Raw genomic sequence first — 23,957 nt, 5'->3', positions numbered from 1 at the left:
GAAAGAATGAACAACAAAGATAGCATCTCCTATGCCTGAGTACAGTTTCACTTAAGCTCAATACCGGAGGACTAAATCCTCTTACATAAACCCAACTCGATCACCAATGATCAACTAAATCCTTTGCCTGAATGATTATTATATTATTCGCTCATTACATATCCATATCCCATTCCTATATACCATACAATGATCTACAATGAGATCTTACATCATATATATACAAACCCTCGACCATAAACAATAAGGCCGGCCACCAGACAATAAACCAATTACATAATTACAAAACATGTTGGCCTGAGACCAAACAAATAATATCCAACCCATAAGACATCCTGTAAACACATCGAGAGGTCCAATCCACACGTTACATTAAGTCGGTCCATAACCTAGATAAACCGGGACCCAATATAGGTCCACACACGCTAAAGCAACGATCTCAATCAACCAATTCTCGAACATGATCACCATCAACATCCTGAATCTCCTCTAGAAGCCGTACTAACACCACTTATTCATAACATCAAAGATCTTCATCAAAGCTCTATCAGTGAAACCCTTGTTAGAACAACAAACCAAGCTTGCCAGCATACATGATAGCATCCGATCACCAGATCAAAACCAATTGATTGAACATGAATCTTAGTAGCATGAATAACCCAATTCCATAACCCAAACATACCAGAGCATACGAGATCTAATCCAACCAAAAACCAAACAGCCTACCGGGACTAGAAGGATACCGGTAAAGCAGCCAAAATAGCTAGTGTTGACATCAATGCAACACATAATCAATTCCTACAAATGGCCAACAGTTTGCACATGCAAGTAGCCATGCATTTAGCCCATCAAAAAATGAAATCTAGGAATGTAGACTATTATAGATCACACTCAAGACTACTTGTTGACTTGTTATGTTGCCACCTCACTTGTTAATTGATTAAAGAAGATCTAATACTTTAACATAATTGAATAAAATTGAATTTCTAAGTGTCAAATGGTGGAGGGAAGATGAAATTGGAAATTATTAGTTTTTCTTTATTACATACTAGTAATGATCAAACATCCAACCTCAATACAAACTACCATGGCCAAATAAAAAAGTAAGACTCAACTAGCTCAAGCTTTAGTTGTGGAATCACAAGGTGGTTTTTGGTCTTTACACTATACATGTGAAGGACTTAAGTGATTTGTGGATGATTAATAACTAATCAATGTATACTTAGAACAATAGGGCTAAGTATTGAGGCACAAATAAAGGATATAGTCACCTTTCAAAAAACAAAAACAAGGAAAAATCACGAGGGGAACTAGGACTAGAACATAAAACCAAATGCACAATACAAGCCCACAAAATTGAATAGAACCCAAGTAGAGATAGAAGGAGCTTGTGTGCCCAAATATACACACCTAGACCAATTGTTAACATGGTCATGAATATTTTGGTTGTGAGCTATAGTGACATGCTTACATATACAATTTAAAAAGGCTTGATGATTAAGGTCATTTAGGACATGCAAAACTAAGAAGATTAAGTGTGTGAAATAATATTATGCATCTAAATTGTGTTCCATTAACTCCAAATTGGACTTTTTCATATTAAGACACGAACAAGACGTAGAGTTGAATAATCTTTAACTAAGAAGACCTATATTTTGGTACATGGCTATAAGGGGGCACTTACATGTGGAATTTAAAAAGTCTTGAGGATTAAGGCCAATTAGGAAAACATGCAAAACAAAGAAGATTAAGAGTAGGGAATAAGATTATGCATCTAAATTGTGTTACCTTAACTCCAAACATATTTAGGTACCATCAAGCCATAGAGCTGAATAATCTTTAACTACAAATCCAAGCTAAATTTTGACATTTTAAAACATAAACAAGCTACATAATTGAACGATTCTTTTATATATCATTTATAAATAATTACATCAATTCAATGACTTTTTTAGTGGCTAATATTCGCCAATTGGCTATTTGTTAAAATTTGAGAATCAAAATTTGGCTAATAGTTCAAGTTTTAAGGTGGCCTAAATCGCCAATTTTTATAAAATTTTATTTTAGTCTTATTTAAATCGCCAAAGAATTTATTTTATTAAATTTTTGAACTCAAAGACTCACCACAATATTTGATGCATGATTGGATCAAATTCACCAAAGTTCTATAATTTATTATAGAAGTCTAAATTAATTTGTCAATAATATATCATAATTATTAATTACTTTAGGGTTATATCAACAATCTTTAGTTGTCACCATTGATTTAAAATTTAATCTAATCACCATCATTGTATTCCATGAGATAAATTGTACCAACAAGTTGTAATGCTCATGGGGGTTGAAATTGTTTGTCAATTATTGACCTTAATGGAAATCAATAGTCTAAATGCAATTTTGGGCCCCATGAGTATTACAAATTGTTGGTACATTTTATCTCACAAAATACAAAGAGGACTATTAGACTATATTTTAAATTAATGGTAGTAAATAAATAAAGTAGAGTCTACCCCTTAAACTCATTAATGATTTCCACCTTAACCCTCTACTCTTCTATTTATGTTTTTAAATGAAAGGATTTGTAATAGTAATTAATGCATGCTCTTATTATTTTTCAACATTTGTCAAGATTTTCTACCAAAAATTTTTATGTAAAATATTTGCCAATAAAACTAATATTTTTCTTTAAAAAAATGAAAGATTTTCCAATAAGAATTATTAGATTTTTCAAAAAATTAAACATTTGTCAAGAATTTATATCTTTTTTTGAAGGGGGTTCTTTATCATTGTACATCTTTCTCCACAAAAAGATAAATCATATTTATACCTAGATTATCTAGATAAATGATAACTGAAACCAAAACCATTCATTCTAAAAATGTAAGGATTTTGATTTTCAAACATATGACTCAAATGTTTGCATTAGCATAGAAGAAGTATATGTTGGTGGGGGCTTAACAAAACATTTGAACACATTTAATATCACGCATAAAACACTAACTACAAATTATATTTAAACACATAAAGACTCTATTCCCCAAACTTCCCAAAGAAACAATCAACATTTCATTATAACTCTCGCTCCAACTATCTCTCTTGCATTCTTTCTCATTTTTTCACGCTCATAGAGAAAACTATTGCTTTCTTGAAGCTCTCATTATAATACTTACAATAATATTGAAGATTATCCCCCCCCCTCTCTCTCTCTCTCTCTCTCTCTCTCTCTCTCTCTCTCTCTCTCTCTCTCTCTCTCTCTCTCTCTCTCTCTCTCACTCTCTCTCTCACACACACACACACACACAGTATCGATGTGGAGATAACTCCGCTCTTGTCTAGATTGTCTTCCTTTGCTATGGGAGATAGATAAATTGTTTCTTTGAAGTAGTCTTTTAAGTTTATTGTCTTGTCTTTGATTGAATCATATATATCTCTTGTGTTTCTTTCATGTCATTTTATCTTTTTTTGTCTTGGCTATTGATGGAGGTTGAAACACCAAAATGGTGGTTTGATCGAGGCAAGCCCCTAAATAGCTACTCACAACATTCTTTTTTATTTTTTGTATGCACATTTGGAAGAAGCTCTCTTGATGGAAGATTTTATGACATTCATCTTCTTGGGTGACTTCTCCTCTTTACTCTCATGTCTTCAATTTTGTATATCTTAATACACAACAATTAATACACTTTATTTTGTCGCACTTTGGCACTTTGACAAAACTTAGATGAGTCATACCAACTAGGATATGGCTTATTATGTGGGAGCAATCTAATCTCTAGAAGAGTAACCGGGTTGTCCTTTAGCAGTTTTTATAATACACTCAATTAAGAATCAAATATTTTTGCAAAGATGAAATTGCATTGTGTCCCAAGTACTGTTGCATATGTGAATAAGTATTATTAATGTTATTAATTGATATACATCAATAGTTTGCATGCCTTTCTTTATCAAAATTTATATCTTCTCCTATTAGCAAGTTTCCTATGTTGAAAAGAAAGCAAAAGATGAGACAATTCTTTTTATGGTGATGCAATTGCTATAATAGTATACATTTTCAATTGGAGTCCTACTAGAGAACCTAGCATCATGCTTCTTTATGAAGATTGGTATGAAAAAAGCCTAATGTTACTCTTTTTAGAGTATTTTTGTTATTTAGTCTACATATCTCAGACTACAAAACAACTTGAAAACACTTTTACTAAAGTAGTTGCAAAGGCTCAATTTTTTATGCTTCGAGATCATCTTATAAGACCTATCCACGTCAAGGGAGAGTATGTTGTTAACTAACATACATCAGTAGTTTGCATGCCTTTTTTATCAGAGTTTGTATCTTCTCCTATTAACAAGTTTCATCCAGTGCTCAATTAGTCAATCTCTATTTTAGCTTACTGTGAACTTTGCCTTTGAAGGTAATGAACGATTAATAAGCAATATGTTTTGAGAGCTGTTCTTTTTGTTTTTTTTAACTTACATATAATAAAAGTTGTGAATGTTGTTCATTAAAAACATATTTGCAAAACTGTTATATGTCTTTTGTGGCTCTGCTGTAGATGTGATCTGTTTTAATATTCCAATTCTCAAAAGGAACAATAAACATTTCACAATATGCCCATTAAGCCCCACCAATGGGGGCCCATTATTGTAGACTCCACCTTATGTAAATATCTCAATGCTATTCATACAGAAATCTACTCACAAGCTTGGATAATCGCTCCAAAACATAGTAACCCCACACAATATGCATCAACAGTCCGCAAGCGAGGATACAGAGGATTAACAGGGATACCAAGAACCTTCCCACTCACCATCCGTCGTACGCTACTAAACTCCAAAAGTATTCTCTTGACATTTAAGGACGTGCCCAAGTGGATAAAAATATCAAAGACTTCTGTAAAGAACTTCGATCCGCATAGCAATTGGTCGTGGATCTTGGATCAATGGGAGCCCCTTATTGTTGGTAAATTCCATATCTTCCCCATGACTAAGGGGTTTTTTTTTTTTGCTATGTTTGATAATGTTCACGAAAGAACCAAAATCCTGTGTGATAATTTTTTTTAGCTGGGAGGACAAATTTTTGTTAATGATTAAGCCCTCGTATTCTGATTTAAACCCCTCTACTGATTGCAGACGGCAGGATTCTCTATCATCACTCCAGAAATCTGCTTTTGAGGCATCACCTGCACCAAATCAATCTACTCAAATCTCTGCCACTAAGACCAAATGGCGGCCAAAACACATCGACAACCCAAATTCAACATCAACCCATCCATAGGTGGAAAAAAGCAACAATATTAATCCAAGATTTATAGACCAAAAAACAAGTGATGCCATGTACATGGGTGAAATGGCAGGCTTACAGTACAAGTGTCTGATCCATATAATTGGCCCCATGAAGTCTCCTCGAGCGTCAAATACGCAAGCGGAGACCACATAGTATGCAAATACGTGTCCTTACAAATGAGATGCATCATTGACTTTACAACCTCCCACAAACATTTTGCAATGAGTTAGAGTCTTCAAATCCATTGGGTGGGCCACTGTCATCAACCTTCCTTCGACATGGTTGACAATGTCTTGATCTTCACAACTCCTATGGACCATTAAAACTATTCTTAAAATCATGCCAAGCATCATAATTCCTGCTAGTTAGGTGATCCTCCTTTTCATCTACATCATCATACTTCAAAGAATCCTGAATTCTTAACAGTTCCTTTGGATTTCTCCCACTATTCCCAGGTCACATTCATCATATTGAATTAGTTTAGACTTATAAATAGGGGAAGGCGTCTAGTAGCCGGTCGTGTTTCAATGACCGTTCATTCCTTGTTTTCTTAGCAGTTCTTTTGGATTTTTTTCACTATTCTCAGGGTCACATGCATTCATCATATTGAATTAGTTTAGACCTACAAATAGGGGAAGGCGCCTAGTAGTCGACCATGTTTCAATGACTCTTCACTCCTTGCTCTCTTAGCAGTTCTTTTGGATTTCTCTCACTATTCCCAAGGTCACATACATTCATCATATTGAATCAATTTAGACCTACAAATAGGGGAAGGCATCTAGTAGCCAACCATGCATAAGTATTGGGAATTTTTGAGGTAGTTGTAGTGCACACCATTATTGAGGCATCGTTAAGTAGGTATCAATCGACACTTCTAAATGATCATTATTTAACCCTTGTGTGCATAATGGACCTCACAATATTCATCTTTACTACCCAAAAGCTACAACAATAGTTGTAAGCAGTAAGTTGGATCCAAAGATAACCAAAAAAAATCATCGAAATCTAATGTACCATTTAGGATATGTGGGTACATAGTGCTATATGGTTTTACTCTAATTATAGATGGACCTGCTATGAAAAGAGTTAGTAGTTAGGTGGTAGAGCACCCCAACAACAAATAGGAGGTCCTAGGTTTGACTTTTAATTGGTCTATGAAAAGTTAGACATGGTATCAAAATCTAGATTGACATAACCAAACCAAGCTAAGATTCTTGAACACTTGAAATATGACTCAAGATATTGAAAAATGAGTCGCATCTAAATTGGAAATAGATAGACCACTAGAATGGCTCATAATTCAGTGATAAAGTACCATCATAAATTGAAAGGTCCTAAATTTGATTTCTCTCCAATCAAATCTTCCTCATTTCACTCGCAAAATCAGCAATTAAGTTACACACAAAGACAACCAAAAGAATAGTCAAAATCTAATATACTGTAAAAGATTTGTGGGTGATCAAAGTTAGCTAAAATGGATATTGGTGCTATATGGTTTTACTCTGATTAGAGATGGACCCACCACAAAAAAAAGTTAGCAGTTCAGTGGTAGAACACCCCAACAACAAATAGGAGGTCTTAGGTTTGACTCTTAATTTGTCTATGAAAAGTTTAACATAATATCAAAACATAGATTAACAAAACCAAACCAAACTAAAATTCTTGATTTCAGATGGCCGTTGGCATGCATCGAAACAAGTGTTGGGGAGATGAGGCGGTGTCTAATCTGCTCCCCCCCAAAGATCCTTTTGGCTCTCGAATAGGACATGTTCTACAATGGGTGTTCAAGGACAGCAAATGGGTTGATGTCTTGGCCTCGCCTGCTAAAGTTAAAACATCCCAATCTGATTTCCCTTCTTCTGCATATTTTAAAGGGTTCTTTCGGCAGGATCACAATTTCGAGAAATGGCAGAAGGGTAGGCAAAGGCGGAATGTTAGGGTTTCTAGCAATAAGGCTCATATTGATCTGCCGAATGCCTCTGCGAATTTGCAGCCACTTTCAAAGGATTCAAGAGGTCATTTGCAGAATTTGGAATTGTCCTCTCAGCCTGCTTTGATTCCGATCTCGTTGATTGATGCCTCGAATGCCATTTTGGGGAAGAAGGCTCATGATCTTCGGGCTTTGGCAGTTGTGATTCAGGTGTGGGGTGATTCTATTCCTCTGTCCAAATTTCATTGCTAACTTCATGCTCACTGGTATGGCACTTTGTACTTCCATGTTCTTTCTGCAAGTTTGTTTCTTATTGTGTTTGATTCTGAATCTGCTAGAGATAAGGCTTTGAGTGCTCCATTTTTTTGGCTTGGAAAAAACCTGATTTTTGTGGAAAACTGGAAACCCTTTCTAGTGGCTACTAGGGTTGGCCCAAAACGGGTTCCAATGTGGTTTAAACTTCCTCTCTCACCATCTGAATTTATTGAATCTAATATATTAATGAAAATCGGGGATTCTTTGGGTAAATTTTTGCTTTCATGTTCTATGTTTGAGGATGGGGTGTTGGTTGTCAAAATTTGTGTCTTAACTTCCCGTAAATTCTCCCCGCCAAAATTCTGTAACATTCGATCTCCGTTTGGTTTGTGGCGTCAAAATTTGGTCAGCGATTATGGAGATTTTGGTTGCTCTGTAGTAACTATGGATTCTCCCCTGTTCTTTCATATGAAATCCATTCATTTTGGGTCGGGGGATATAAAATCTCCTTTTGATGAGAATGTGGAAACTTTTGCCTGGAATACAGATCAATTTGTTGGGGCTGCCACTATTCCTCCTTCCCCCGTGAAGAAGACCTTCACTTCTGGGGTTTCAACAGCGGCTCCTAAAAACTCTGTTATTTCCCCAAGGATTGGTCTGTCAAATGCTCCCCCTCTAAAAAGTTCTAATGTCACTTCAAATATGGGAGTGTATTCTGAGCCTGTGGTTGAGTTGGGTAATATTTTAGGCGCTGAGTCTCGATTCCCTGTTGTTTTGAATAAAACCATGGGTGGGGATATTGCTCCAGATGTGGGTATTTTATTAGAGACTGTTTCATGAATCCTAGAGGTTTTGATAGATAGTGACAAACCCGTGGAGGTTGATGTTAGTCCAGATGAGCATCTCATTGCTCAGGTACAGGATATTGTTAATACTAATAAGGTATCTCTTAATTCTCCTTTAGCTAATAAGGTAATTTCTTCGATTTCGGTTGATTTGAAGACTTTGGAGAATGATTTGGCTACTTTTCCCACCAATAACTCTTTGAGCTTCTCAATATGGATAATAATTTGGTGGCTTCAGGTCTTGTGTCTTCTCTCGCTCCCTTGGTCTCAGAAAAGGAGGAGGTTAGGGTAGATAAGGCACTTGTGGAGGTCACTCCTGGGCTTCCTTTGGTTCAAACCCCTCTTATCCCTACTTCACCCTTGTCTACTCCAAGGAAAAGGGGTCGCAAGCCTAAGCATATTAAGACTAAATTAGAAATCAATGCAGGAATTCAATCAACTATTCTTTCCTCTTTGGAGACTTCCAAAAAGAAAAGATCAAAGAAACCCTTTAGTCCACCTCTCACAAGAGCCTTAGCTACTAAATGAAGTCTGCATAAGGTTTTTTCGGTTGGATTGGTTTCTCCAGTATCGTTGAATATTTTGAGGGGAGCCGATGCTTCCCCTCAGGCCCAATGAAGATTATATCCTGGAATGTTAGGGGCTTAAACGCCCCTAACAAACGATGCTTGATTAAGTCACAATTAGACTTAATGAAGTATGATCTGGTGTTGTTATAAGAAACTAAGCTAAATCTGTCTTCGGCTGATACATTATTTTCCTCTTGGAAAGTTTGGAATTTTTGCTCATCTCCCTTTTCTGGGGCTTCGGGTGGGCTAGTAGTCCTTTGGAAAGATTCTATTGTACATTTCTCATTAATTGCTTCCTCATCCAATTGGATGCTTGGGCTAGTTAAGAGTAGGTTATCAAAGTTAAAATTCTGGTTATTTAATGTGTATGGTCCATCGAGGATTCTAGAAAAAAGAACACTTTGGAATTACTTGGTTTCTCTTGCCACTCCTCTGCGGAATATTTTTTTGATTTTTGGGGGAGATTTTAATGCAATTACTAGTATGGATGAAAAGGTTGGGGGAATCATCCCTAATAAGCATGCTATGTCAGACTTTTGCAACTTCATTCACTCCTTGAATTTGGTTGATTGTAAACCTCTTAATGGGTCATTTACATGGACTAATATGCGTAGGGACCTTTGCCAAATTTCGGAAAGGCTGGATCGTTTTATGGTTTCGGATAATTGGTTCAATTCGGGTCATGATTTTGTGTCCTCAATTCTCCCCTTTACTGGCTCTAATCATTTCCCTATTCAGTTTTCTATTTTCGAGGATAGGGCTCCTAGAAAGTTACCTTTCAAGTTTGAGCCAATGTGGTTTAGGGACCAATCATTTTTGCCTTCCTTAAAACATTGGCGGTATTTAGCTCCATTTTTTCCTGGGTCGCGGATGTTTTAGCTTGTTAAGAAACTAGGCTTTTTAAAGTCAAGGATTAAGGATTGGAATGTGATGCATTTTAAGAATATTTTTGGTGTAAAGGCCAAGATTCAAGAGGAAATTGAGCAACTTAATGAAAGCATTGTTGCTTCAGGGTTGTCTCCTGCAATATATGATAAGCTAAAGTTGTTGAACCTACAGTTGAGTGAGACACTGGCTAGGGAAGAATCTTATTGGAGACATAAGTCTAGGGATCTTTGGCTTTCTGAAGGCAATGGAAATACTAAATTCTTTCATTCCTCTTCTAAGCTCAAGAGACTTCGCAATCGAATCTCTTATATTCACAACTCTAATGGTAATACTTTGATAGATGAGGATGATATAGCCGCTGAAGCTGTAAGGTTCTTTAAGTCTCTTCTTTCAGTGGAGCCGGTGGTGGTTGATGATGAGTTTGTAAATTCGATCCCCCCTTTAGTTTCCCCTGAGGATAATAGGTTGCTTATGGTCCCCTTTTCGTTGGCTGAATTGAAAGAGATAGTCTTTTCCATGCATCCAGAAAAGGCTCCGGGTTCGGATGGATTTACAGCCTTATTCTTTCAGAGATGTTGGGATTTTATTGGAAAAGATTTGTTGTTAGCCTTGGAAGAGTATAGAAGGAATAGGTCGATCTTAAGAGAAATTAATACTACTCTTATAGCTATTATTCCAAAAGTAGATAATCCTACCTCTTTTTCGGACTTTCGTCCAATTGCCTTGTGTAACACCTTATACAAAATATTTACTAAGGCAATTTCGGTTAGGCTGTCTAAACTCGGAGTCCTCGGATAATTTCTTTGGAGCAGGGTGGTTTTGTGCCTGGACGAGAAACTCCTGAAGGTGCTATTGTAGCGCATGAAATCTTGCACTCCATATCCTAGCAAAAGGTCCCAACAATGATTCTTAAACTAGACATGCTTAAAGCCTATGATCGTGTTAATTGGCAGTCCCTGGTGGCGGTCTTGTATCGTTTTGGGTTTTCGCATAGTTGGGTTAAGTGGGTCTTTTCATGTATATCCTCTGCTCGCTTTTCAATTTTGATTAATGGTTCTCCCTCGGGCTTTTTTTCTTCCTCTCGGGGAATTAGGCAAGGAGATCCTCTATCCCCTTTTTTGTTTATTCTTTTGGAGGAAGCATTGAGCAGGGCTATATCTAATGCTACGGCTTCAGGTCTATGGTCAGGTATCAAAGTGGATGTCCTCCCTTCTTCACAAACTCATTATTTATTTGTTGATGATACCCTTCTATTTGGGATGGCTTCTATGAGGGAAGCTCGAGTTATTAAGAAAATTATTTCTGATTACACTGCCTTTTCTAGTCAAAAGGTTAATAATCAGAAGTCCAAAGTCTTTTTTGTGAATGTACCCACATTAGTTCAGGACAATCTTGCCCGCTTTTGGAGCTTTCATGTTGGGACCTATCCCTGTATGTACTTGGGCATCCCTTTCTTTTTGGGTTCAGATAAGACCTCATTTTGGGATAAAGTAGTCCATTCTATTACCTCCAGAATTACCTCCTGGAATCATAAGTGGCTAACAATGGCTGGTAAGATCCTTCTAATCAAATTAGTGTTGAGTACCATTCCTACATACTTGATGTCTATCCTACAGGTGCCTTCTCAAGTCATTAATAACATTAAGGTTTCCCTCAGGACTTTCCTTTGGAGTGACAACTTAGGAGGACAAACAAAGATCCCTCTTCTTGCTTGGGATAAAATATGTCATCCCAAGGAGGTGGGGGGTGCGGGTATCTGCGACCTAGTTATTCAGAATAAAGCATTAGGGGCGAAATTGATTTGGAAGTTATATGCAAACCCCCGGAGTAAATGGGCTTCCGTCATGCTCGCCAAATATTTAAGGGGAGCACCCTGCGAAGGGATTTTTACTGCAGCATCCCTTCCGAAGGGCTCTGCGTTTTGGAATTTTTTGATTTCTTGTAGGGAGGTGATCTTACCACATTTATCTTGGGTGGTCCATAATGGGAAAAAGGCTCATTTTTGGGATGAAGTTTGGAATGGGCATCCTTCTCTCTCAGTTATTCGTGACTGGTCCCCTTTACCGGATATTTTGTCGGATCTTTGGGGACCTTTTGTTGCAGATTATTTCAACATTGTCACCTCAGGTCCATGTTTAGTGGCTAAATGGAAGGATATCCCTCCCCTATCTATTAATAATGATATTATTTTAGCTTTTATAGAAGAACTTCATAAAAGACCTTTACTTTTCCATATGAAGGAGGACTCTTTGGTTTGGGTTAAAAATGCTACAAGTTCCTATTCAGTTAAAGAGGGGTACAATTCTTTGGTTCAGGCCCCCTTGCCATCTTGTTGGCCTACTAAGCTTTTCTAGCATCCTTCTTGTCTTCCAAAGGTAGGGACTTTTGCTTGGTTGGTAGTCCAAGATAAAGTCCTTACTGGAATGCGGTTGGATAGACTTGGGATTACAACAGTTTTTCCTTGTGTTTTCTGTGGTTATTGTATGGAATCGATGGATCACCTTTTCTTGCTATGTCCTTTTGCCTCTGAGTGTTGGTATTGGTTGTTTGATATGTTAGGATGGTCTTCTTCTCTCTATCCAAATCTACTTTCACAATTTATGTCATGGCCCTTGTTGTTTCCCTCTTCGTTCTATTCATCTCTTTGGGTTGTCGCTCCATCTCTACTGATTTGGAATCTTTGGCTTGAAAGGAATTCAAGAATCTTCAAACATAAATCCTCATCTTTGACAATCATAATTGGTAAAATTCAAGCTTCCATTAGTGAAGTGGTGCTTGTTTTCATTCATAGAAATTTAGATCATCTCAGGTCCTTTTCTCATTGGGATAATTGGGTCACTTGGCAATGGTCTTTACTTCATTTGATGCCTTCTCATGGGGTTATAACAGATGGAGTTTCTTCGACTCTTAAGCGCAAGATGGCTAAATGGAGTCCTCCTCCTTTTCCTCCATTCAAACTTCATTTTGATGGGGCCTCTAAGGGTAATCCGAGGAGGTCTAGGGTTGGGGTAATTATTTTTTATCACTCCTCAAAGATCATCAAAGCAGTGGGTAAATATATTGGTCATGGCACTAATAATGTGGCTGAGTTTCAGGCCTTATCCTTTGGACTTGATCTTGCTTGTTCTTTAAACATTAAGGACATTGTTATTGAAGGTGATTCAATGCTGGTATTTCAAACGGTTGCTAGAAAAAAGTGTCTCTCTTCGCACTTGCAATATTTTTTAGAGAACATTCTCCTTCAACTAAATGGCTTTTCCACTTTCTCTATTTCTCACTGTTTTAGAGAAATTAACGCTTTCACGGATTTTCTTGCAAACAAGGTTGTTGTTGAGGGTGTTGATCATATAGAACTTGCCCCTTCAGATTTTCCTATCTCTTGCATGAAACTTCTCTCTTAACAGACCTTTCATTCAGAGACTTCTTTCAATCCCTATTCTTGGTGTGGTTGTTCTTTCGTAAGTGCCTATAATGAGGGTGTTGGCCTTCGAGGCAATATCCTTGCTATTGACATTTATTGGGAGAATCTCCTCATTAAGGAGAGAGTTTTGTTGTGGTTTCTTTTTCTGGATTTGCCATTTTGTCACTTATAAGAGTGAGATTGTATGGGTTCTTGTGTAATTATTGTCCTTTATGGTTAGATGTGGGATATCTTATGTTCGGCTGGTAGTTTTGGTATTTTTGGGCTTCTTGCTTGGCATTGATCTGTCCCATGAAGCTTCATGCTGGGCTTACGGGTTTATTATCATGGTAGATGGATACCTTGGTTTCCTTTGGATATTTTGAGGATTGCTTTGGTATCGGATCTTCTATGTCAATCATTTAATATCGTGGTTGGACTCTATTAAAATACATTGAGTCTGATTTTCTGCTTTTTTGGTAATCATTTCTCTTTATGGTTAGATATGGGTAACTTTGCCATGAGCTTTCATTTCACACTATGTAGAGTTGGTCCTTCTATGGAATCATTTTGTTCTGCGGGTACCCTACTGGTTAGGCAGTTGCTTTAATGATTGGGTCTGTTGTAAAGATATGAGGGAATTATTTTCATCTTTTTGTATGAGTTCTCTTTCTTGGCAATTTCTCTCATGACGTTGAGATAATCATACATCGGTTATCCTTTTCTCTATTATATTTTGGATGAGGGATAGGTTATTTGGTGGTCCAGATGGCTCCTTATCTTGTTGTTGTTGTTATGGCTTTTGCTTTGGATTCTTTTATGGATAGGCCTCTCCCTGATTACTGAGGGTTTTTTCCATCCTTCTCTACTTATTATATGGATGGGCATATGTTTTGCTAACTATTCTTGTGTTGTCAGGACTGCTTTTACTTGGTTCCCTTCTGGCTGTGGGTTTGTTCTCTGTAGGGCCTTGGAGTCATGCGGTGCATAGACAATTTGGTCCCTTTTGGGTGATGACATTGTTTTTGTGGACATGGTTGTCTCATTTTGGGGTGCCTTCTTCTTCACTAATTCCTATAAGCTTTTTCCAAGCTTCCTTTATATCTAATACGATTGATATTGTAATCAGGGGTTGTATCTGGGTTGCCTATGGGCTTTTGTAATGGGTAAATAGGCTTTTGTTTTTTGAGCAATATTGAAGGTTTTTCTTACTGGTTCTTTCCCTTCAGTGCTCGTTGAACCAGACACCATGTAAAAAATATAAAGATTTAATATAATTTCAGTGGTTCATCCACTTTTATCAAAAAAAAAAAAAATACAAATGGGAATGAACTTATTAATCTAGTTTTTATGAACAATGTCAGTATACAATAAAGTCATCTTTTTTATCTAAAGTTTGAAGATAGATTAAGACAAGAAGAATCAATATATAGATCATTTGAAATAGTTAGCATGCCACTTGTACTTTGGTATAGAATATATCTACTTAATAAAAATAGGATCCATAGACTTATGAAATGTGATAGACGAAAAAGTGAGATCACACTTCATGAACTTTTTATGTAAAAGTCATTAAGAACCCCTTATTACCATACCTAGTTTCAACCCTTTTAGAGAATTTAAAAAGAAAAGAAAATGAATTCTTAATAATTACAAATGGGGACCAAAAATACAACATTATTCATGAAAAAATATGGAGTCCATGGACATAAAATATAAAAAATACACCCTAAACAAAGAATTAACATAATTTAACATAACAAGGATCATGCCAATATTATATTTGGTGGGAGATACATGTCCCATGTGGGCATGAAGAGATTATACCCCTCTCAGATACAAGTTATAACAAAAGTAAGAGAAATACAATACCATATAGTGTAAAGTAGCACAAAGTCACAAACACATATACCAATAAGTTACTAAAAAATAAAGCATAATAACTAAAAATAGGGGTAGATCATAGTATAACTACAAAGCAAAGATGCCAAATGTTGAATGTCAATCAAATCACATATCCTCCTCTTACAAAATCCCTATAACCCAAAGCCATAAGAAAATAAACTATCAATGTTTACCCCTATTATGGATTACACTTTTTGATGAGATTTTGTATATGTTTCTCAATTGAAAAATAATAATACTTACACCCTTGAACATGTGTAGAAGCTTACTATCATAAGAAAAAATTAATCAATCAATTATTGTATTCCATTTTTCTAATTAAAGTATGGCCATCATGCCCAAGTGATTTATCTATATTGAATATTGAATCCTTATTGCTTCTACATGATTTCATGCTATATGGCCCACTCTATATATGTTGATTGCTAACCTAAAAAATATTTCATATGTTTGTGTTTTTCATTATTGTTCACCTATGAATTCTAAGTACTCAACTCTATTTATCTCATATCCTACATAATTTTTCTTCAAAACATCCTCTACATAATATTTTTTCCCTTGCTAAACATTATTAGTTAAAATTCATGACAACCATTTCATTGCAATATTAAAAATAAGGTCAACATGGTTGTTTTAAATGCTTTTATTAATGGTCTTATGTTTCATTTGAATTCATAGTTTATAAAATTGTCTGGACTAGCCAAGGCAATCAATATTCATATTATACTCTACTAAAATAGTGCATTTCATACTTATAGGTTAAATCTAAGTGGAAGTTCTCAGTTATACTATAATGATCTTCTTTTTTCTGATTAGATCATATTGAAAGTGGCTCCATATAAAGAAGTATAATGGATAAGATTTAGTGGGCCTCTATTGGTTATAATATACAAAAAAGTGATATTATCTTCATTTATTTCTATACATCTATAAAAGGTTGACACACTAATGTAATAATCTTATAATCTGTTGAAATAATTTATCAAGCTATTGATTAAGCACAATGAATTAAGCGCATATAAATATACAACAAACTTCTATATATCTGAATATTAAGTTAACATACATTTTACATATTTAGACACTCTCCAAAAGCATCAATTAATAAGGGGCATTATCTTAACTATTGACAAATCAAGTGAACTAATCAAAGAGTTTTCAAAATGACAACATTATAAGACAAACTTATATAGATTGGAATATGATTGTATGGAGCTTTCATAAGAATTTAGACCCATAATAGTAAATCGTATGATGTCATATAGAATCTAATGGAAGAGCTAATTAGAGGAAAACTATGATTATTTAGTAACATTTCTTTATAATATTGTTGAATCTAAGTGGTGCCTTCTTGTTACATCTTGATTTCTATAACTTGAATTTTTTAACTTCTCCTTACATTTATTTCTAAGTTTCAATTATAGATTTCTTAGCTACATATCTTAAATTGACAAATTTATATAAATTTAAAAATCAATAAACAATTTTATTTGCATTCTCCTTAGTAGCAAGTTTCCTATGGTTGAAAGAAAACGGCCCTTAATAGTCAATTTCTGTTTTAGCTTGCTGTGAACTTTGCCTTTGAAGGCAGCAAACTCTTTTTTTTTTTGCTTTCAGTGATTTTATGTAAATAAGCATTGTATTTTGAGAGCTGTTTAGATGTTGCTCTGGTATTTTTTTTACTTCTATATAATAAAAGTTGTGAATGTTGATCATAAAAAACAGATTTCCAAAACTGTTATATAATTTTTTCCTGTTTAAAAACAATAGAATGTTAAGTCTTTTGTGGCTCTGTTGTAGGTATATTCTCCTTTTATTGAAATATTTCAGTTATCATTATCTGAATTTGTTTAAAATTTTCAGATAACCATAACCTATTAATTATATTTTAACAATAAAGATTATATGAACACAACTCCCAAAAATAACAATAAACATTTCATAATATGCCTATCAAGCCCCCATCTTATACAAACATACCAGTGTCATTGATACAAAAACCTACACACAAGCTTTGGAAATTTTCTCCAAAACATGGTGAACCCCACAAGATATGCATCAGTAGTCTGCAAGAGAAGATACAAAGATTAACAGGGATACCAAGAACTTTCCCACTCACCACCTTGGCCCACCATATTACCATGCGTCCTACACTGCTAAATTCCAAATGTATTCCCTTGCGATTAAAGGACGTGCCCAAGTAGATAAAAATTATAAGACACCCCTAGGAGACAAACGGTTCAAAAGACTTCTGCAAAGGACCTCGATCCACATACCAATTTCTCATATTGTAGATGTCAGTGATACTCTACATCTCTTTCATCTTCTTTTCAGGCATCACCTGCACCAAATCAATCAACTGAATTCTCTGCCACCAAGACCAAATGGTGGCCAAAACACATCAACGGTCCAAATTCAATGTCAATCAATCCATAGATGGAGAAAAGCAAAAATATTAACCCAAAGTCTAGGAAGAAAAGAACCCTTCCTGTGTTTCTCAAGGTATTCTTTTCCAACTAGGGTCAATTGCCAAATAAACTCCATAAAAGCAATCCTAATTGGAACAAATTTTGGTAAAATATGGGGAGGCTGAGGACACCCATAGACTCTGATCACAGTAAAGTTATCAAAAAAGAAAAAGTCCCCCCAGTTATGTGAAATAGACCAGCTTGGAACATACTGGTAAGGTCTCAAAACTCTCCTAACATTAATTGACAATCTTTCCCTATTTATTCTTAGCATTTCCATAATTGGCAAAACAATCCAATGTTCAAAGAAAAGGAAAGAAGAATGGGGAGAACTACTGTCCCAAACCTGGGTCCATCTTTGTATTGGCATTAAGACACCCAATTCTTCTTTGAAAAGCTCCAATTATTTATTCATGAACTCAACATTATAGAACAAGATTAAATACATCAGCGATGAATAATGCTTAAATCTAGGGTTGGTTGCACCACTTTGAATTTCAACTAGAGCATTATGAATGTGTTCAACCACATAGGCCACATAATTGTAATCTTTGTTAACATCTAGGTGTTGAATGTCCATAGTCATCATCAGTAATTCAGTTGACACTGTTGAATCTCCATCAAAACCCAACACTCTGCATAATCCATAGATTGTACAATGCATATAATGGTGAAAAGGTGTGATGTCAAATGGTGGTTCGATACTATCTGGAATTATAACCGGTTTCCTATTCACCCTAGGCATGTATCTGGGCATTGCATGCTTCTTGATAATACCTTTGTATTTGTCATAATCCTCTGCAATCCGCTCCAAATCTATATCTGTACATGCAACACCAATAATCTAGAAAGATTCAATGAAGCTAGCTTCGTTAATTAAAACTAGGGAAGATTGGTTCTTTCTTCTGATTACCCTAGATACTGGGCAATAGCGTTTGGCCAACTCTTTGATCAAATCCACATCAACATACACATCTGGCACAATTAACTTTGCTATATTTAAATCCCAAGGGTTTGAAATTGGGACACCCTTAACCCTATCATTCAAGAAATAATGAAATAGAGTAGTACCAGTCATATGAGGCATGGTCGGGTTTCTGCATTGGCTCCATAAATATTTCCATGTCAAATCATTTGTATTCAAAGCAACGGAAGTCCCTGGCAGCAAATCTACAAATTCTTCTTTGTATTTCTTATCCTTCTTTTCTTCAGTGGCTTTGGGCTTGGAACCTCTAGTTCCACTCGTCACCTTGCTCATTTTAGCTACAAGAGAAAAACAACCAATTTTCTAAAATTTTCCCACACCCAACACTCTGAATTCTCCAATGTTGCTGCAGAGCTTAATTCACTGGATTACCTCGAAGATAGAATGGAATTATACAAAATATTGGCTCGATCATGCAATTTATGGTATTTGGGCACCATCACTTCTCTCATTAATTGGCACACTTGCATGAACTAGCTATTGTGGCTTTAATTCAAAGCTGAAGTACTGGAGCAAAATTTGAATTCATGCCCTTCTATTTGATTGGCGATTGCTATTCAAAACTTTACAGAACCCGAAAAACAAGTCCACGTGTCAGTCCCCATCTTTAATCACACACTCACAACTGGTTATAATAATTTGGAAAGTAACCAACAAGTTAGCGACAATCCTACCAAATCCTCTTAATCATAAGCTCGCAACCCCTTTTAAGAATCCTCAAAGAATCTTGCGAGTGAGCGACAACCATTGATCTTCATCAAGCCCTTCAGTCGCAACCTCGCAACAATATTTGTAATATTCTTTCTTTACCTATGAGCTGGTGACCACTGCAAATCTAACAAAATAACTTATTTCATCGCAAGCTCGCAACTCAGAACTTAACTTGACTTAAACCCTTGCAAGCTCGTGACAACAAGACACTTAACCACCATCGCATGCTCGCAACACTTTTTGACTTAAGACTTACAAACCCGCGGCATGCGATGACCACAAAATCAAACAAAAACTTACCTGTTGCCAGATCGCAACATAAAATGCTAAACAACTTCAAAACCTGCAAGCAAGTGACAAAACCAACTAAGCTGCAATACCAACCACATCGCATGATCGCAAATTAAAATGACTTAACCGTGAACACCTCGCGACCTTGCGATAACATAAAATCACACCCACTCGCAACCTCACAACATAAAATGGTCAAGTGCAAAACATCTTGCGAGGCAATGACAACTAAAATCTCCCAGTACTCGCAAGCTCGCGACTTAAACTGGCTTGATGATAAAGGAACTGCAAGCTAGTGATAACCATAAAATCTCAAACTATTTATCTCTTGACCGCAGCGACCCAGCGAGTACCGACAAAAATCGATGTTTTATGTTAATTACCTTCATAAACAGGCACGAGCAGTGGCACATAGACCATTAATGACTTACTCGCTAACTCTCGTGGCTATAATGCATGACATCAAACAAATTCGAGACCTCGTGACCAAAGCAATTTCATTAACAATCTCCAACATACTAACATAAAATGCTAACAACCAAAACACTAGAGACCTCGCGATATAAACCCAAACCAACACTCGCTAACTCGCCACTTAAATTGTTAAACATGAAATTTATCTGCAAGTTAGAGATGAAACATTAAACATGTCTCATTGTCTGACCAACCGTTTGACCACACTTGACGTTGACATGGACAAATAAAGAGAGGACAACTCATATTTTCAATGCACGAGATCTTCGGTTTACTAACCAACTAAGACAAAAAACAAACACAAAACCCTAATCGCCATGAACATCATGTTAAGAATTTAATGTAGAACAGTCGAAAGGTTCTAACAGTTATGCAATATGAATAATTTTATGGATCTTGTGACACAAATTGTTGCATTTCATGTTCAACATAATGTGGAACCAATTTACTAATAATTCAATTTTTTACTAATAATTCAAAAACTAAATTCTAATTGTTTACTAATAATTCAAATTCACAATTAAAATTATGAAATAAGTATCTGTTCTGATTGACAAATTCAAGGAATACAATATCAAAACTCATCAATGACAACTATAATATTGTAAATTGTAATATGACTCAAGAACTGTAGTATAAATACCTATAAACTGAATGCTAATTCACTTTAGTGACTCGGTCTGAGGCTTCTATATCCCAAATGGACTCAAGATCCAGAAACTGACTAGTACTAATAGGTTCATCTCCATTCTGAGTCAGGTATTCAAAAATTTCTTTGTCCTTATGCTGAATCTGAGTCTATGATCCATCATTTGTCTCAGCACTAGCAATATCACCAGCAGCTTTTAAAGTGTTGCACAACCCTCGTCTTTCATGCATGGAATTCTAGATTTCCAGTGCCCTATCATATGGAAAATCTCTAACATTATACTGAGTTACAAACAACCTCAAACAAGTTTCCAAATATTTGTCTAATTTGTTTCTGATCTTTGATTTCAAAAGCCCTAATGTACTGAAAACTCTCTCATCTTCCACCGACCCCAATATCATTGTTTGACATAAATCAGCAAGCTTGAAATATTCTGGTATTGCAATATGCAATACTTCACTCTGATCTATCCTTTTCCAAATCCTTGTGATTGATCCAGGTTCAAATGGACTCTCCAAGTCAACCAACTATTGTTTCATACACAATGCAAAGCATTTACATTATTTTTTAAGATGATCTGAATTTAAAATTTATTCTATTGGTTGTCCATTGCAATATCCATCTTTTGAAAATGTCAATATCAATTCCTCTAGGTTTTTATGAAACATCTTTGTGTCATTTGGCTTATCTCCAATTGAATGCCAAAATTGAGGATACACACAACCCATGGCTTCAAGTATTTCTTCTTGAGGGAATCTTTCACGAATCTCAGTTGAAAGTTCATATGCAATAGACTTCAAATTATCACTAACAGATTTAACAATCCTGTCAAAATCTTCCTTTTAACTGGTAGTGCTCTGCCTCGCTTGCCCATCTTAGATTGGTGCATTGGTGTCTGAAATCCTTTTACAAAGACACATAACTCATTTTTTGCATTGAAATGTAAAATGCTTTCAGCAAGATTCAAATCTGTAATTATCTGCCACGTAAAAAAATTTGGGCTTTGCCCTATTAGATCTGAATATAGACCATCCAGGCCCAAGCATGTCAACTTACATAGAGTGCTATACTCATTGATATACATAGTTTTGTCTTGGTATTTCTTAACAAGTTTGTTCATTGAATCCAGCATGGGGAGAAGACTAGTTAAAGTTAAGAGAGTCTCTATATCACTTAACTTATGTAAGAGATCAGGATCTTTGTCTACTGTGAGGTGTTGCTCATACATTAGTCCGATCAAGGATTGATATTCTGTTAGAACTCGTTCTGTTGGTCCATGCAAGGAGATCCATCTGGTCTCAACATCCCTGAGAAGATTGTTTCCTGCTATTACTCCCTCAATAAAAATTTAAAATTATGCAAAACATTTAGGACTTCGACAGAAGTATGAGTGGAGCTCATAGACTAGATCTTCAACTTTTGACACTGTAGGGAAATTGTTTACAATTCTATATGTTAAATTCATTTGATGGGTCATGCAGTGAATGCCAACCATGTATGGTTCAATACTAGGTTGTAATCTTGCACAAAGACTGGTCCTTTGACCTTGCATTACTGCAGTTCCATCAACTCCAACACACACCAACTTCCTGGCAATTGTCAAGTCATCCATACCAACAATTTCATTCAAAGATTTCTTAACTTCCAAATATATTTTTTTGTTGTTGAATTGCCCCTCATTTTATGAACACAGAGTAGACGATCTCGGTGGATATGTTCTTTTACGGTATACACATGCATACAGACCCAAGCAGTGTTATCTACTGTAATAACTTCATCTATGGACAATGAAATGAATTTTGACTCTTTTATACTCTCCTTTAAATTTTTCTTTTCCACCTCAGCGAGATAGTTTGTCATTTCCCATCCAATGTTTATTGACCAATGTGACATAGGATAGTGAGGAACATTCAAAAAAGATAATAAATTACTATATTCTGGGAAATATTTCATAGGATGCCCTCTCGACAGAATATGAAAAATAACACTCATCTGAACAGTCTTTTCCAGGTTTGCATCTTTTGTTGCATGTTCAAGCCCAACCTTGATTGTATTTCCAAATACATGATTACCAATCAGTGTCATTTTGTGGTTATGCTCTTCATATTCCACAGCATACTTAACATGAAGACATTCTTCCTTTGATTTCCATCTTACTACTAGTGTTTCCTTTCCATCTATGATTTGTTTTTCATAAACCTTACCAATATTCTTTTCTATGGTGTCAAGCTTTAGTTGCATCTTCTTCTCTCTTTTAGTTTTCTAGCTACAAATCTTACATCTGCATTCTATTGGTTGTTCATCATTGTTTGGGACCGATTCAATGAATGGGTACTTTTCTACCCAATCAATCTTAAAACTCCTTGTCATTTCTCACTCCCTCCCCAGTTTTACTTTCCTTTTTCTTTTCTTCCTACCAACATCATCTTCAGTACTAGCATTTGCATCCGAGTGAATTATCTCATTGTGTGTATCCCTTAGAATATCTTCTACCATGTCAGTATTGTCATCCTTATTTGATGCATTTAACTCAATGACAATCCCACCTTGTGGTGGTGGTGAGCTACTATGAATGGCTTCTGCAACTATAGAAATTGATAGACCATGAACTTTGCCAATTCCAAAGTAAGACTTTATGGCACTATCTTTAAGTTTTGGGCATTTTGATGGCCTCCCAATCCCTTCAGTTTCATCGCCCTGAGGAGTCTTACCATTGTCTAACATCCCAATCCCTTCACCACCCTGAGGAGTCTCAGTCTCACCCTTGTCTGACATCTCAATCCCTTCACCACCTTGAGGAGTCTCATCCATGTCTGACATCTTGAGTCTTGACCTCTCATTACGAATTAAAAGTTAAAACTAATACTATCAAGTATGAAGAAATGATTACTCACCTTTATGCCTTCTCAATTCTTTGAATCGGGAATGAGGAATGCTTGGGCCTATGTTGAAGGATTGTAACTCTGGCCCTCTGCCCTACAATGAGCTTCGACGTTCCAACTCAAATTGAGGAATGTGAATCTAGAGCTCCCAAATTTACTAATCAGACACGAACAAATTGTAAGAAAAAGTGTTTCAAACTTTCAATTGTATTTATATCAATCCATGATTGCATTTTTGGCGAATTGCGCGAGTGTTTCAAAATGCATTATGATTTAAGTGGGGTGAAATGGGTCCTCGAATTATTATAATGTTTTAATTAATATTGGTGAATTTGGTCTACGCGTACAATGAACATTTAATTTACCGTTGTCAAATTAGGTCCTCGGTAGAGGGTCGTTTTACTATTTCTAGTGAATAACGGAGGTG

The sequence above is a fragment of the Cryptomeria japonica genome, chromosome 1, assembly GCF_030272615.1.
Source record: "Cryptomeria japonica chromosome 1, Sugi_1.0, whole genome shotgun sequence".
In the NCBI taxonomy this organism is placed as follows: Eukaryota; Viridiplantae; Streptophyta; class Pinopsida; order Cupressales; family Cupressaceae; genus Cryptomeria; species Cryptomeria japonica.
The sequence above is the reverse complement of the archived record's forward strand: the minus strand, read 5'-3'. Positions refer to the sequence as shown.